Source organism: Macaca mulatta, chromosome 17 (genome assembly GCF_049350105.2).
Source record: "Macaca mulatta isolate MMU2019108-1 chromosome 17, T2T-MMU8v2.0, whole genome shotgun sequence".
NCBI classification, from domain to species: Eukaryota; Metazoa; Chordata; class Mammalia; order Primates; family Cercopithecidae; genus Macaca; species Macaca mulatta.
Genome location: NC_133422.1, coordinates 72,331,918 through 72,348,195, shown reverse-complemented (window position 1 = coordinate 72,348,195; position 16,278 = coordinate 72,331,918). Strand labels below are relative to the sequence as shown.

Sequence of the window (16,278 nt, the reverse complement as noted above, 5' to 3'; positions counted from 1 at the left end):
GCCCCTACCATGTACCACCTGCTGTACCACATGTTTTATGCACATTGTCTTATTTAATCCTTCCAGGTCAGTACTATTATCTATAATTATGGGAGTCCAAACCTCGGAGAGGTGAAATAACCTGCCCAAAGTACACAGTTAGAGGAAGAATCAGAAACTGCAGTTAGGTGTGTGTGACTGCAGCGCCAGAGCTCTTTTCCGTAAGTGATACTATATGTACCTCAAAGTGCCATGTGATATGACCCATATCAGGCACTCAGAGAAATGCTTGGAGTCCCAGATGATGGATGCTCATGGGAGAACAGGTGAGAGGAACAGCAGGAATGAATGACGGCCCCAACATTTCCTGACAGCTCAGCCTCAAAACTCACTCTCCGATGACCACACTGCAGCCAGAAGTGGCTTGACATGGTTCCCGACTGGACTCCAGTTCAGCTGATTGGATTTATTTCTAAGCGCCACATTTCAGTTTCATTCCAATTAGGTTTTTAGCTTCTCACAAAAAAGATGAAACTCTAATCTTGGCTTCTCAAAAGACTGTTGCCAGTACATATGCCTACTGATTACAGACACCAGCAACTGTGTTTTAGAAGTGTAATATTATGAGAAAAGATGTGTGAACGCTGTCTCTCCTATGCTGGGAAGTAGAAAACCATTTACCTATGAAGCACTGAATGCATGTGTTGAAAATTATGATGTGAAATCACAAAGTCAAAGTCTATGAGGAGAGAGGGAAAAAATATTTTCAATTACTGGCCCATCTTTCATTTCCTCTTTGTGGCCAAACACCAGAAACAGCTAGTTTTATCTGCTGCCTACTGCTTCTGCCCAAGGACATTTGTCTTTAGGTTTTACATGAAATCACTGCTCAAGTTCTAAATCATGAAATCAATCAACTTTCTTAGCTCTTTTCGTATGCATTTGAAACTATCAGCATCTCCTATTTCTTACATTTGTCTTCTTTTCAGCTTCTCCTCATCTCTCCATGCCCTTAATCAATTTCCTTCAGTATTTTCTATCTCTAATAAGAGCACTTCCTCTGGGAGCATTTACGTCCATTAGGTGACCCAATTGCCGCTCCCCCCACCAGCCCAATCTGAGCCCCAGCTCCTCTTGTCCCCATGCCAATAATTCCCTGAGCCAACTTTCACTTCAGTCCCCCAGCACGATCGCAGCCCCGCTCTTCCTGTCCCAGTGCCAAGAATTTCCTGGGCCAGTTCCCAGCTCAGCTAGAATCTTCGTCATCTTTTGGGTTCTCTCAGCATGAAGACTTTTAAAATCTCACTCTTCCCTTCCCACCCAAGGACATAATGCCTCTTGGCTTACCTGAGGAAGTCTTTAGCACTCCCTGCTAACCTTCTCTTAAGAAAGATTGTGTGAACAAAGAAACTAAAATTGGTTAAAGAAGGGCTCATAGAGGAAAAGGAATAGGAGAAATAAGGCAGAAAAGAAAAACAAAAAAAAGTGCAGCAGAAACTAAATTAGCAAAATAAAGGATGATGGAAGAAAAGAGAAAAAACGAGGACTTCAATTCTGACTGTTTAGATTTGGGGTCCCACAATAATAATAACTATTTTGAGCTTATATTTCACAGGTGTTGTCTCATTTAAGCCTTACATGCCTTTAGGTTGTTACTATTATTATACTTGTTCTTTACATGAAACTTAATGATGAATGGTTTCAGTGAAGTCAGAGTCTTTTTGCAGAAGGATAGGGCAGGAGTTGGAAATGTGGGCAGTGGGCGAAATGTAGGCAGTTTTTTTTTTTTCTGGAAAGAGTCTCAAGATGACTAGTTTGCCTGAGGTTACATAACTAGTGAATCGCCCAGTTGAGTTTCAAACTCAAATCAACCTGACACGAGAGTACCTATCTCAGAAGCCCGAGAAACAAAAAGGAATTAACAGGAAGAAATTTACTAGACTAAAAAGTGGTGAATAAAAAAAGAATGAAACCATGTTCTTTGCAACAATATGGATGCAGCTGGAGGTCATTATCCTAAGCGAATTAATGCAGAAACAGAAAACCAAATACCAAGTGTTTCCCCTTATAAGTGGGAACTAAACATTGGGTACTCATGGACATAAAGATGGCAACAATAGAGATCCATGGTGGAGCTCAACAGCAAAGAAGAATTGGAGCAGACTTTCTTTGACCATTTTACCAAAGTATCATGAGATCTACATAGAGTGACATTTGGATATTTTAACTAAACCAAAATCTTTCAATCAATTTATCAAGCTTCTAGTATATTTTTATAAATTACTATCTTTATGAAAGACCAAATGTCAATAGTTGCCCAGGGCAAATCTCTTTAGTGATGGAGAATGCAAAAAAGCTAAAGTAGAATAAGTGAACAAATACAGAAAAGGGGTCTAGAAAATGACACAGGGTGGCAAATCGCCCTGGTGGTATTCACTTTTGCTTCTGAAAATGTCCTGAGGGTTTCAGGGCGCAGTAACAGTGCCAACCCCACCACTACTTGTTTCCCAGAAATCAATGAAACAGCGAAAATCCCTAGGAACTGGAAAAGGACAAATGCCATAAAACCATTTTCAGTAGAAGTATAAGAGGGGCTCTATAATTACAGACCAATAACCAGAAGCATTATTTTTTGGAAGATAAATAAAACAAACCATCAAACAACTAATTACCACCTAAAAGTACAAGAAATATATGTAAGGGGAAAACAAACAGTGCTTCATGAAGTGTAATATTAACAAATCTATTTAAATCCATTTTTAAATGATCTCTCAGAAACAAACAACTGTGTTTAGCCTGAATACACAGCCTAAAAGGAAATCCAAAAATCATTAGGCTGAGATTCATTTAGCCTTCTGCGATGGTTAGAAAGCAGCTATTTCTTCAGTCACACAACCTCACAATCTAAGCTTAGCATTGGGAAACTTGTTTACTGATGGTGAAACAGAGTCCAGAATGTAGCACAAATGAAAGACCCTACCATACAATTTTCTCACTGTTGATTCTGGGGTTTGTTTGTTTGCTTGTTGAGACGGAATCTTGCTCTGTAGCCCAGGCTGGAGTGCAATGGCATGATCTCGGCTCACTGCAACCTCCACCTCTGGGGTTCAAGCTATTCTCCTGCCTCAGCCTCCTGAGTAGCTGGGATTATAGGCACGCACCACCATGCCTGGCTAATTTTTGTATTTTTAGTAGAGACGGAGTTTCACCATGTTGGTCAGGCTGGTCTCGAACTCCTGACCTCGTGATCCGCCTGCCTCTGCCTGATTCTGGTTTTTAATACGCAACCCTCACCAGCTCTTTTTCTTATGGCCCATCTTTTCTGCAGAATGATAACAGTAAGCTTTAATGTGAATAGTGACCTATAATTATTTATTTCATTTTACAAAAAACACTGGTCTAACATTCATTGATTAAAAAAGCTATCCAATAAAAGTTATCTATCACCTGAGCCCCACGAGGGGCTATTTTCAGTTCTAGCTGAAAATACAAGTTAAATGACTAAAAACTCAAATTTTGACCATAGACTATGAGCCAAAACCCTGTTAGTTATCTTAAATACTTTACTGGATTTCATATTCACGAAAGCTCTGGCATGTAGCTATTCTCTATCCCAATTTTACACAATATAAATCTTTCTCATTATATTTAGAACTTATGTGGAAATACAAGAAAGTATATATAAAATGTGGAAAATACAAGAAAGCATAAAGAAAGAAAAAAAAAATCAGACACCTTTAATCAATCACAGCAATTTTCTTCCAGGGTTTTTCTTTGCCCACTTAGAGCCTACTGATATGCATTTTTCCAATGCCATTTAAGAATATTTAAATATTTATTTTGCAGCTACAAAATATCTCATTTTGTTTATCTATTTATTTATGTATTTATTTATTTTTTATTTTTTATTTTTTTTTTGAGACGGAGTGTTGCTCTGTCACCCAGGCTGGATGGAGTGCAGTGGTGCGATCTTGGCTCACGGCAAGCTCTGCCTCTTGGGTTCACGCCATTCTCCCACCTCAGCCTCCCGAGTAGCTGGGACTACAGGCGCCCGCCACCACACCCGGCTAATTTTTTATATTTTTAGTAGAGACAGGGTTTCACCGTGTTAATCAGGATGGTCTCGATTTCCTGACCTCATGATCCGCCTGCCTCGGCCTCCCAAAGTGCTGGGATTACAGATGTGAGCCACCGCGCCCAGCCCATTTTATTTATTAATGTAACATCATTCCTCTGTTGTTTCTAAAAAACCATATAAAAGTCTTTCACCAAGTATCTGATTATTTTCTTTGAATGGATCCTAGAAGTGCAATTGCTTGCCAAGATGTATTATTTCTAAAATATTATTGATCCCTATTGTCCAGTTTCTTTCCATAAATCGTATAGTAGTTTATCATCCACCAGCAGCATGAGTGTCTATGCATTTGCCAGCATTTAGAATTATCATTCATTAATCTTTTTAATAACATAATAAGTGAAAGTAGAATCATTTTGTTTTACTTGCATATTTGTCTTCACTTTACAGGGCATTTTTTGCTTATTTTATAAATTATCCATTGACAATTATTATATATTTCTTACTGATTTCTCATTTTCTTTATATGTCAGGAACATTCATCTTTACTTTCCTAGTTTTTCATTTAGCTTCTAATTATAATTTTGTATCAGGAGCTTTCGATTTTGCATTCCCTATTTTTCCCTTTATAATTTCTTCCACTTTCACTCTTTAAAAGCCATCTTTGTAGACCATCCATCAATCTTCTTTCTGACCTCGAAGTCCAAGCAATCGTCAAGTCCTATAACTCAATATCTCTTGTTATGTATCTTTCTATTTCCAAGACACCAATTCAAACTACCGTAATCTCCTGACTATTCCAACGGCTTCCCAGCTACATTCTAAGTCTCCAGACTTCCTCAATTTTAATCCATTCTCCTCACTGGTGCCAAAGTAGTCATCACCTTGCTTAAAGCTGTTCAGGGGTGTTCCATTTCTGTCAGGATAAAATCGAATTTTTAACAAGGCCATACTCTCCAGCCTCATTGCTTCCCGCTCCCCACTCACACTCTGGCTTCAGCCATAGCAACTCCTTCCAGTGTCTGGTGCTCCATCCTTTTGATCACCTGTGAGCTATTGCTTATTCTATCTATGCCTGAAACACTCTTCTTTCTGAACTTCCCTCAACCCCTCCTTTTCCTTCAGGAAAGACTTCCATTCACCTTCCAGATCACACATTCTATATCCTCCAGGAATCATTCCATGATGCCATCGCCACTTGCCCCACTCCTTCCTCCCCAGGCTAAGTTATGAGCCCTACTGTGTGTTCAAATAGCAAAGAGTTTCTTTCCATAACATCACCTAAGACTGTCTGTGTGTGTGGCTAAATAATCTTCCCCCACCCCCAACACGCGCATATACACACATACTCACACACTCACACTCGCACACACTCACACACTGTACATCTTAAGAGTAGTGGCGAAGCCCATCTTCTCCACAGTTGATTTTCAAAACTTATCACAGTACCTGGTACATAATCAGTTCTAGAGGAATATTTGTTGGACAAACATGAGGTTAACTAAATATTTACTTTTCTTTTAATTTTTACAATATATTTTGTTGTTTTATGTAATCTCTCTAATCCATGTGGATTTACTTTGGTAATGGGAGAATAAATCCCTTTCTCATTGATACATGATTCATCCTTTGTCACACTTTAAATTCTTACATATTCTCAAATGTGCTTTGTGGCTGTTTTTCTCAAGAAATCTGTCTTTAGTTTCTTACAATAAAAACAAACTACTTTTATTATTGTGTTTTTCTGATACATACATTTTTAATATCTAGTAGCACAGCACCCTTCATTAATTTCCTTTTTAGAAATTCTATCAGCTATTCTCATTTATTCATTTCTTTAAGATAACTTTAAATTATTGTCTAAGGTTCCAAAATAAATATTCTTGGAACTTTTGACTAAAATTGTACAGATTCTATAAAAGAGTTTGGGAAGAACTGACATTTAAGGTCAACTTTGACCTTTATGTCTTACTATAAAATGTTGTTATTTTTTAAATCTGGATTTTAAATTTTTCTTGTAGAGATTTTTTCTAGATTTCTATATTTTTGTGCTATTGTGAGTCATATTATACATATGTGTCCCATTATGTAATATGCTATGTGTATTATAAAATATGTATATAATACACCATTATATAACTTTATGTATCTATTAATTATTCAGCAAGAATCCTAGTTTTTCTTTTTATCTGCTGGTGCTGTGAGTTAGACATACTCATACATGTCACCGTTTGTCCACATGGGATCGTGGTTCAAATTCAAGTCTATCTAGATTTCAGATCCCTGCATGAATTTGTATACAAATTTCTTTTAAACTTTTACACACAGCATTTCTAATTACAAAAGAGGGAACCCTGGGGAGAACTGGCGAGAGGGCAGGGCAGTAGGGATAGTTTTCTCCAAAGTTTTTTAACAAAAATTAGCTCCCCATACAGACATGTGCCATGCTTATTTCATAATTGTATTGCATTTTCTAGAATATTGACACAGTCTCCTGGGATGTATATATCTCAATTTGAAAAACATGGCTTATAGTTCACTGTCTTTCCCCAGGAGGTTTCATATGAAGGATACGTAATCACATTTTAGAGTCAGGGAAACTTGGGTCTACAGACAAAGAATAAATTATTTAGATTTTTAGAGCTCTCAATTATACTATTACAATGAGGATTCAGGACGATCAGTTCTTGTATCTAGAAGCAAACCAGTTGTCATTTAATAGATAGCTATAAAATTCACTCTTCCAGTTAAGTATTACAATAAAAAGATGACTCATATCCTTAAAAAATTTAGTAATCAACATGAAATGAAAGTCTAGTAAATGTAGCTGTCATTTGGCAAAGCATCCATGTAAGGAAGAGCTTCTCCCAAGCCCCAAAATCACAAGTTCGTGGAAAAATCACAGTTTACCATTTGTACAGTGGTAAGCTGGAAACACTTAAGGAATATAACTGATAAAGACTTTTGATTAAGGCCAGGTGCATTGGTTATGCCTGTAATCCCAGCACTTTGGGAGGCCGAGGCGTGTATATCACCTGAGGTCAGGAGTTCGAGACCAGCCTGGCCAATATGGTGAAACCCCGTCTCTACTAAAAATACAAAAATTAGTCAGGTGCACACGTGTAGTCCCAGCTACTCGAGAAGCTAAGGCAGGAGAATCACTTGAACATGGGAGGCGGAGGCTGCAGTGAGCCAAGATCGTGCCATTGCACTCCAGGCTGGCAAAAAGAGCGAGACTCCATCTCAAAAAAAAAAAAAAGCAACAACAAAAATGACTTTTGATTCAGAAGTGAACTTGGAACAACTCCAGCTATGTATGCAGCAATTAATATATAAAAATCTTTATTTCAAAGTCCCTAGCCAGAGCAAATGGAAAATGATCAACAAATGGTCTAGAAGCAGGATAATGACAGAAAGTGAAGCCAAGTGAAACCAATAAAGATTTCCCTTGGACTGCAGGGCCAAAGATTTGATCCCCTCACTCTTAAGAAATGGTGGGAGTTGATGCCTGAACCATATAGGATGCTCTCAGTTAAACAATGTTTGCTTAAGTTGACTGCTTAGTTCATTCCACAGTATGAGCTCAGTCATTCAAAACATATTCTTTGTTTTGTTTACATAGTCCCCAGGAATATGAACCTCTCAGGTATTTCATCATAATTCTGGTAGTCTGAGAAGGCAGTCAGGTAAGCATCACCTACAGAATGGCATTCGGGGCGAGGGTGTTCTGATTGTACAGACCACAGCTAACACACATACATCAGATCCCCTCCCTGCTGAGGGGCTACTGGATCCTGAGATGAAAATCTCATAAATATAATAAATGGCAACACTGATTCCACAAGCCACAAGTTGGAAACATATGTCTACGTCTTCCATTATGTCTTAGTCACACCATACACAGTATAATATTTCCACATATTGCTGGATAACCACAGTCTGTGATGGAGTGTGGTTCGTTTATTGCTACTACATATTTTATAATAAAAAGTATTTGAAAAAAATATTGAGAAAATTCAGTAAGACAAAAGACAAGCAATTTGGCTTCATGTTCTGGTTCTGCTACTCTGATCTTCACAAGTTACTTAACATTTATGCTTTGTTTTTCTCATCTAGAAAATTCAGGCATTAGACTAGATGGGCCTATGCTCCATTTCAGTTGAAATATTCAGTCAATTAGATCTAAGATTTACACGAAGCTAACATTCCAATAAAAATTCTGACCTGTTGTTGGCATTCTCTGTATATCCCAACATTTAGGATCATCTGAATGTTTTACTAAAATTTTTACTGTTGTCATTTCTCAGTTTTCTCAAATTGATGTTTCTGATACTTTAAACACTGGAGCACTGCAAATATTAGGAAGGCTATATCTACGTTATAAACTGTGGAAGTGAAAGACAGTTTTAAATGTAATCACATTTTATGAAAAATAAAATTACCCACACATGCTATGCTTTAGTTTTCTGGTTACTATAAACACTTGAAAGCCAAGTTATAAAATTCTTCGGTAAACCTCTGGGAAATGAGCACTGAGCACTGGTGTGCCTAAACCCCTCTCAGACTGCAGGTGACCTGGTCAGCAATAGGAAGCCATGAGAACTCAAGTACTAAAGATAGAGCCAAGTATGCTGTGGGGGCGCCTCTCTGGAGGACACAGACCTGCAATTTGCAAGCTGTGAGTGGCCCCTGCATTTGAATTCCACAGCTCTGTATCATAAATAGAAATGATTAAAAAAAAAAAAAAACACAAACCAGACAAGTCAGCTTAACTATTAATTACAAAAGAACTCTTCTATCCTTACCAAAAGTCTCCCAAAACTGGTTTTTCAGGACTAGGCTATGAATAAAGTTTGAAAATTGCCCCCATATATATTAATCACTCCTTAGGTTAGAATGCAGAATATACTGTAGAGAAGTTGGCCAGATGCCCACAGATCATATATACCCCTATTCTGCCCCCACACCCTGCCTTTACTCCTTGGTACTTTCAAGTAAGAAATGGCAATTTTCTTATTTGGGGAAGATAGGGTGGAGACAAAAACCTCATAAAAATAAACCTCTCTCTCTCATAGCTCAACAACTTGCAATATTTTTAGCAGTAGAGAAAAAATATGACTTATTAACTATAAAGCAATATTTGAGTTCACTATTTCACTAAAAGCATCATTTATGAAAACAGAAAGTTCCTTTAAAAAATGTTTGTATAGTCACTTGAGAAAATAAACCAGCAGGTGCTGGTCCCTTCGCTTAAATAATTTATTATCCTTTGTGTGGCAGGATTCACCAGCTGACAGCTCCCACCCAGAAAATCAAATAGGTGCTCATTTCTGTGATGCCCGTAATGTGTAAAGTTGCCAAGAAGTTCAATGCAATGTGGCCTAAAAGTACAGCAAGGAAGAGCAGAGCTAACAGTCAGCTGGAGGCTGTCAAAATTTATAGGAAGAAAAGACAAAGATAATACTGTAAGTTCTAATTTTAATCATTTGAAAGGAACACAGAGAAAGCTGTGCACATACAGCAGATGTATTTCTGTTTGCAAGTATAATTCAACTTACCTCTATTGAGCAGAAAACCAGGACTTTTTGGCTAACCGGCCTGTAGTGATTCCCTGGGAGGATCTGACTGAAAGAAATGGGAACCTAGAGTTTATTCAGTGGAGTCTCAACCTCTACCTGACTGTATTAATGAACAGTTCAGAGGTTTCTTTCTCAGCGGCTGAGTCACTCAGGGAGGAGGTCTGTGGTATGCAACAGGGTGTCACCTTGTACAAATACCAGTTCAATTAAAACAGTCTCACTCGTGAACCTACGGCCTTTGTTTGGTGAATTCTTTAACTTACGGCCTTGTTATGCAAATATATATATATATAGATACGCTCCTGTGATTGCCCTTTAACTGATATCAACAATATGCACAACCATATCACTGACAAGGTGGCATAGGACCCAATCTATTTTGCATTCTCTTTCAAAAAATAAAACTGAAAACTCAATAGAAGGAACCCCCATATGCCCACAGTACCTGGAAGGCAGGGGCACAGACAAGCATGCAAGGAGTACATGGCTTAAAGGAAACTTCAAGACAAACAAGTTCTCAAAAACCCAGGAACCCTAGGATCAGAAAACACGAAAGAAGTCTGTTCCAAACATTCTACACCTAGAATATTTTGTAAAACTATCAAAGGGAAAATACACCCAGCACATAAGAATTCTAATCTCTATCTTATTTATCCATGTATAAAAAAATGTGAAAAAGGGCCAGGCGTGGTGGCTCATACCTGTAATCCTAGGACTTTGGGAGGTGGAGGCAGGCGGATCACCTGAGATCAGGAGTTCAAGATCAGCCTGGCCAACATGGTAAAATCCTGTCTCTACTAAAAATACAGAAATTAGCTGGGTGTGATGGCGCACACCTGTAACCCCAGCTATATTTAATAACAGTAACATACCATGATAAAGTCATAGACAGAAATTTTCAATGCCAGGCATCGCATAGGGGAGAGAAGGAAGAACCTGGAAGGTGATGTTGATGCAGAGTTTTAAAGTCTTAGTAGACAGTGATTAGATGGTCAAGAAGAACCATTCATCCACTCTGGCAGGAGGAGGCAGGAGAATCACTTGAACCAGGGAGGTGGAGGTTACAGTGAGCCAAGATTATGTCACTGCACTCTAGCCTAGACAACAGAGTGAGACTCTCTCAGAAAAAAAAAAAAAAAAAAAATGTGAAAAGGATGGTTGAAACTTCTCTCATAACTGAGGGCAGCAGTAGACCCAATGTCAAAGGTTGCTTCTGGCCAGTTGCAGTGGCTTTCATTTGCACTTTGGGAGGCCAAGGTGGGAAGATCACTGGAGCCAAGAAGTTTGAGACAAACCGGGCAACACAGTGAGAGAGATCTCATCTCTACTGAAAATAAAATATCAGCTGGGTGTGATAGTGCATGTATTTGTTCCCAGTTACTCAGGAGGCTGAGGCAGGAGAGTCTCTTGAGCATGGAAGGACCAAGCCACAGTGAGCTGTGATCACACCACCGCATTCCAGTCTGGGTGACAGAGTGAGACCCTATCTCAATAAACAAAAAACAAAACAAACAAACAAAAACAAAGGTTGCTTCTACTGGGAGGAAGGAGTAGCACTGAAGAGCCATCCTAGGTGGGGACTCCTGTTACAGGTTTTGAAATGCAACTTCCGTAAGTGCCAAAGAGGCTTTGAGGAAGCTTAGCAAACCCAGAACATTGCTGAGAGAAGTCACGTCATCAGAACTTCCTGGGTCATCGTCACTCATATGTCACACCAGCAATGAACCAAATCCTCCCTGAACAACTGCTCCTGAAAACTACAAAGCAGCTGAGTGGTGCCCACTGAAATGACTGTAACACGAAGTAGAAACCCAGACTGGAGAGCAAGGCAATTGCAGTATGTGGTCATTGTGACTGGGAGACCACTTCCTTTACGTTCCCTGATGCTCCCTTATTCTGGGCTGAGGAATTTGAAATCTAAAATGGAAAATGTTTTTTCAAAGTAAAACATATATACGTGTCTACTCTGCCTTTTTGTGGAATTTTATACATGCAAAATATTTTTAAAATATGCTTTAAGTTTCTGTGATGCCCAAAAATCTTGGTTTGAACATTAATATTACAAATGATAAAGTTGAAAAACAAAGATACGATTTAACTCAAAAGATAAACTAGAAGAGATCTTCAGCCTTAGAACTTAGCCAAAATGAAAGGCAAACACAGTTTAAGAGCTTCCTTGTAGGGATAAGTTGTAATTTACATTACAGAATGTTGAAATATATTACTTCATAAAACACAGAACCTGAAAGATAAGTTTTTATCTTACAATGAAGTAAAGTGCAGCTGCCAAAGTTATGGATTTTGAGCTTCCAAGCAATTATTTCTGCATGCAATTAAGGGTTTCTCTGGCTTTATACACCGGACCATCCACACTGCTAAGCCAAACCAGTGTTTTTTCATTTAGAATCAAATCTCTGGTATAAAAAGGGACAATTCTAAACCACTGAGCAAAATTCAGACCTCTTCATGCTAAGCAGACATGACTGCCTAAAATTTAAAATCTCAAATGTGAAGAGGTTGAATCAAGAACATTTTCAGGTGTGGAGGTAGCCAAATAGGCTGGGCATTAGTTTCACTCAGGTGTTTAACTGGGAAGCCTTGGGCATGCTTGGAATAACTTGGCTTCACCACACCTGTTCACTTTCAGTGTCGGAGTTCTTGAGATCTCTCTAGAACTGTAAGCTCAGAAGCTGAAATGCCAAATGGTAAGCTCAGAAGCTGAAATGGCAAATGGTTTTTATCTCGGGTACAAAAGCCAATTGATTGGTGATGGCTTCCTGGAGGAATCTTGAGGTTTGTAAGCAAGTTGGGACTCAACAAGGGAATGTCATGGTCGATTAGCAATATCCACCACAGGTCTTGGATGGGGGAATGTTTGCTGACCCTGTCTCATAAAATTAGACGTTGCAACATCACATTGTTTTGTCTATGTGTTATATCCAAAGAAACAACCAGCCAAAATGAGCACCTTTTTTTTAGTTTTAGGTTCACAGCAAAATTGAGAATAAACAACAAAGAGTTCACGTATACCCTCAGTGTCCCCACTATCAACATCCCACATCACAGTGGGACATTTGTTACAATTAATGAACCCGCATGGATGCATCACTAACACCCAAAGTCCATAGTTTACATCAGGGTTCATTCTTGGTTTTGTATATTCTTTGAGTTTGGAGAAATGCATAATGACATGTATCCACTATTATACTAACATACAGAGTAGTTTTGCTGCCCTACAAAATCCTTCGTGTGCTGCCTATTTATACCTCCCTCCCTGCAACCCCTGTTAACCACTGATCTTTTTACTGTCTCCATAGTTTTGCCTTTTGCAGAATGTCATATTGTTGGAATCATGTAGTATGTAGCATTTTCCAGACTGGCTTCTTTAACATAGCAATATGCATTGAAGTTTTCATCATGTCTTTCCATTTAAGTTTTCTCCATGGCTTGATGGTTCATTTCTTTTCAGTGTTAAATCATATTCCAAGGCCAGGCATGGTAGGTCACATCCACAATCCCAGCACTTTGAGAAGCTGAGGTGGTAGGACTGCTTGAGGCCAGAAGTTCAAGACCAACCTGGGCAACACGTTAAGACCCTGACTTTAAAAAATAAAATAAAATAACAATAATAATAATATCCCATTGTCTGAGTGTACCACAGTTTGTTTATTCATTCACTTCACCTACTGGAGCACATCTTGGTTGCTTCCAAGTTTTGGCAATTATAAATAAAGCTGCTATAAACATGTGTGTGCAGTTTTCTTTTTTGAATATTTATACTATATTTTGAACCCAGTAATATATAACATTGTTTGGAAACTAAAAGGTATAAAGTGGAATACAATGAAAAGTCTTCCTTTTCCTCCAAACCTTTCTTTCCAACAAAAAAGTAGTTATTAGTTTCTTCTGGGTCTTTCCAGAGACATTTATGCATATACAAGCAAATGTAAGATGTGGATATATTATACTGTTCTGAATCTTGCTTATTTCCTCTAAGATTGTATTCTGAAGATCTTTCTATATTGATTTTTCACAGCTGCTTGGTATTCCACGATATGGATAGTCCATAATCTATGTCATCAATCCACTGTTGATGGGCATTTCCATTATTTCCAAACTTCTGCTAACAATGCTGCCATTGGTAACATTGTACATAAATCAATTGGCACATGTGTGAATCTGTAAGATAAATTCTTAAAAATGTAATTGTTGGGCCCATGTGTTTGCACATTTTAATTTTGGTAGAGCAAATCTTGCCAAATCGCCCTCAGTAATGGATTTACCAACTTATCCTTCTTATTCTCATTTGTCTTCTTTCAATCATTTCTTCATTTAACAAGCATTAAATACCCATAATGCTCCTACATTGTTTCCATCCCAAGGGAAAGGAAAATTCATGAGACCCAGTCTTGCTCACCAAGAATTTACAATTTGTTTGGAGGGACAGACATTGAATTAAATAGCTATAACACACCATGATAAAGTCATACGCAGAAATTTTCAATGCCAGGTATCACATACTGGAGAGAAAGAAGAATCTGGGAGGTGATTTTGATGCAGAGTTTTAAAGTCTGAGTGGACAATGATTAGATAGTCAAGAAGAAGAACCATTCATCCACTCTGTCATCTTCTTAATGTTTTCCACATTTCCCCTTAATAGTGAACCATTTTGCAACTTTCCTGCCTCCTTTCCTCTACCAAAAGAGCAACTTGGCAGCCCCAGCAACCCCAGCTCCTCAGGCTGTTATGGGTCCACATTTTCTGGAGACAGTCATGAGCCACACTGCAAATACAGTGTAATTCCCCTGACCACAGTCTGAAATAAACCATTCCATGGGGATTAGAAGCAAGAACTGTTTTTTTTCCCCATTGAAAAACTAAGAAAGGCCAATTTTTGTAATTAAAATCTTACTTTTAAGCTCAGATTATTTCATAATTTTCCTCAATTTAGTTAATTCTCCCACTTCATTCATGTCTCTTCATCACCAAATACTTACTAGTATTACATCATAAGCTCCTTGAGATCAGAGACCAGGCCTTCACATTTGTTTTTACGCTAACACACAACACAATTCTTGACTCATATAGATATTTACTCATATATATACCTATATGATCCATATAGTAACATTTAATGTTTGTTGGTTGAATGAAGGAATAATAATCATAAACAACAAGTGTGCATGCATAAGGTATTTATTGCTTACCTAAAGTCTGGTTTATCTGGTTTATAAATCTGATTTTCTTGAAAGACTACAGTATTCTCTTCAATTCACCTGGAACACTCACTGATGTTTCTTTCTTTGAGACAGAGTCTTGCTCTTGTTGCCCACGCTGGAGTGCTGTGGCATGATCTCAGCTCACTGCAACCTCTGCCTCCGGGTTCAAGTGATACTCCTGCCTCAGCCTCCCGTGTAGCTGGGATTACAGGCATCTGCCACCACACCCAGCTAATGTTTTTGTATTTTTAGTACAGACGGGGTTTCACCATGTTGGACAGGCTTGTCTTGAACTCCTGACCTCGGGTGATCTGCCTGCCTTGCCTCCCAAAGTGCTGGGATTACAGGCATGAGCCATCGTGCCTGGCTCACTCACTGCTTTCTTTAAACAAGGGAAGAGTTCTCTGCATTTTACAGAGATTGCTCAAATAATAATTATCATAGCTAAACTTATTGCCCAAGGTTGGAACCTCCATCGTCATTGCCTCCTGCCTCACCCTCTCCCCACTGCTTTAAACTACATCCAATTTAGTTCGTCACTCAACCATTACTATCAATTCTCCCTCCTAATTCAGTCTCCCTTCCACTTGACTCCCACTGCTGCCTAATTCAGGTCCCCATCATCCTAAGAAAACACTGCTTTCATCACCTGCTAACTAGTCTCTTCCCAGTTCAACTCTAACCCCTGCTCAGTCAGTTAGGCTCTTTCAGGTTGTACGGATCAGCGATAAGTTCTGGAAACCTCAGCTAATGGCAGTAGAGTTAAGCAGAGCATACCCAAAGAATCCAAAATGATGATACTTAGAAGTCTACAGTTTATCACAAGAAAAACATAAAATGTAACAGCTGCATTAAAGTACAGAGAAGCATCACAGCTAAGGGCTGTCTCATAGCAAAAAGTCAAAGGAACCATGGGCAAGCTCCAATTGTCCTTTCTCCACAAAGTTCTTCTCAGGATCCACTTTCTCCCTCAGGCTGAGAACCACTGACTCGTGAATGGAACACCCAAATGGAGTTTCAGCTGCAGTATCTTCTACCCTGCTGATCCCATAGACATATCCTGCTATGGACCATGCCTCCTGGGGTTTCAGCAGACACAAATCGTCAGTTTCACTGTTATCAATAAACAATGATAACTGGTAAATGACTAGCTGGTAAAAATCACCCTGAAACTCTTGGGGTGCTTGGTTACAAAGCCATGCGACCAATCAGTATGTTTCAGATCAGGGCTGTGCAGGCTCATTTCACATTTCAGCAGAACAACTCAGGCTAGCTTCAGGCCTGCTAGAATTAACCTTCACAGCCTAGAGGGTTTAGTATAAAGATTTAGGGTGGTTAGGAAGAAAGAATATTGTCTCAGCAGCCTTTCTTAGATCTTAAATATACAAGTTTCTGGTTACTTTGCAAAACCAACACTAGTTGGCAC

The 16,278-nt window shown here is 38.7% G+C and overlaps 1 protein-coding gene across 50 annotated transcripts in view; it reads right to left on the bottom strand.

Annotated features, from left to right (window-relative positions):
• The window catches only part of SCEL (sciellin), a 111,675-nt gene extending 101,825 nt beyond the window's left edge, over positions 1-9,850 (bottom strand). For 35 of the 50 annotated variants that reach the window (XM_077974491.1, XM_077974492.1, XM_015121257.3 and 32 more), the window contains exon 1: positions 9,613-9,847. The gene's annotated coding sequence lies outside the window, so the exon portion shown is untranslated. Of the gene's footprint in view, positions 1-9,612 lie in introns of all 50 variants that reach the window. The other 15 variants (XM_077974482.1, XM_077974507.1, XM_077974503.1 and 12 more) reach the window with 2 other exon arrangements.
• Positions 9,851-16,278: the final 6,428 nt, after the last annotated feature.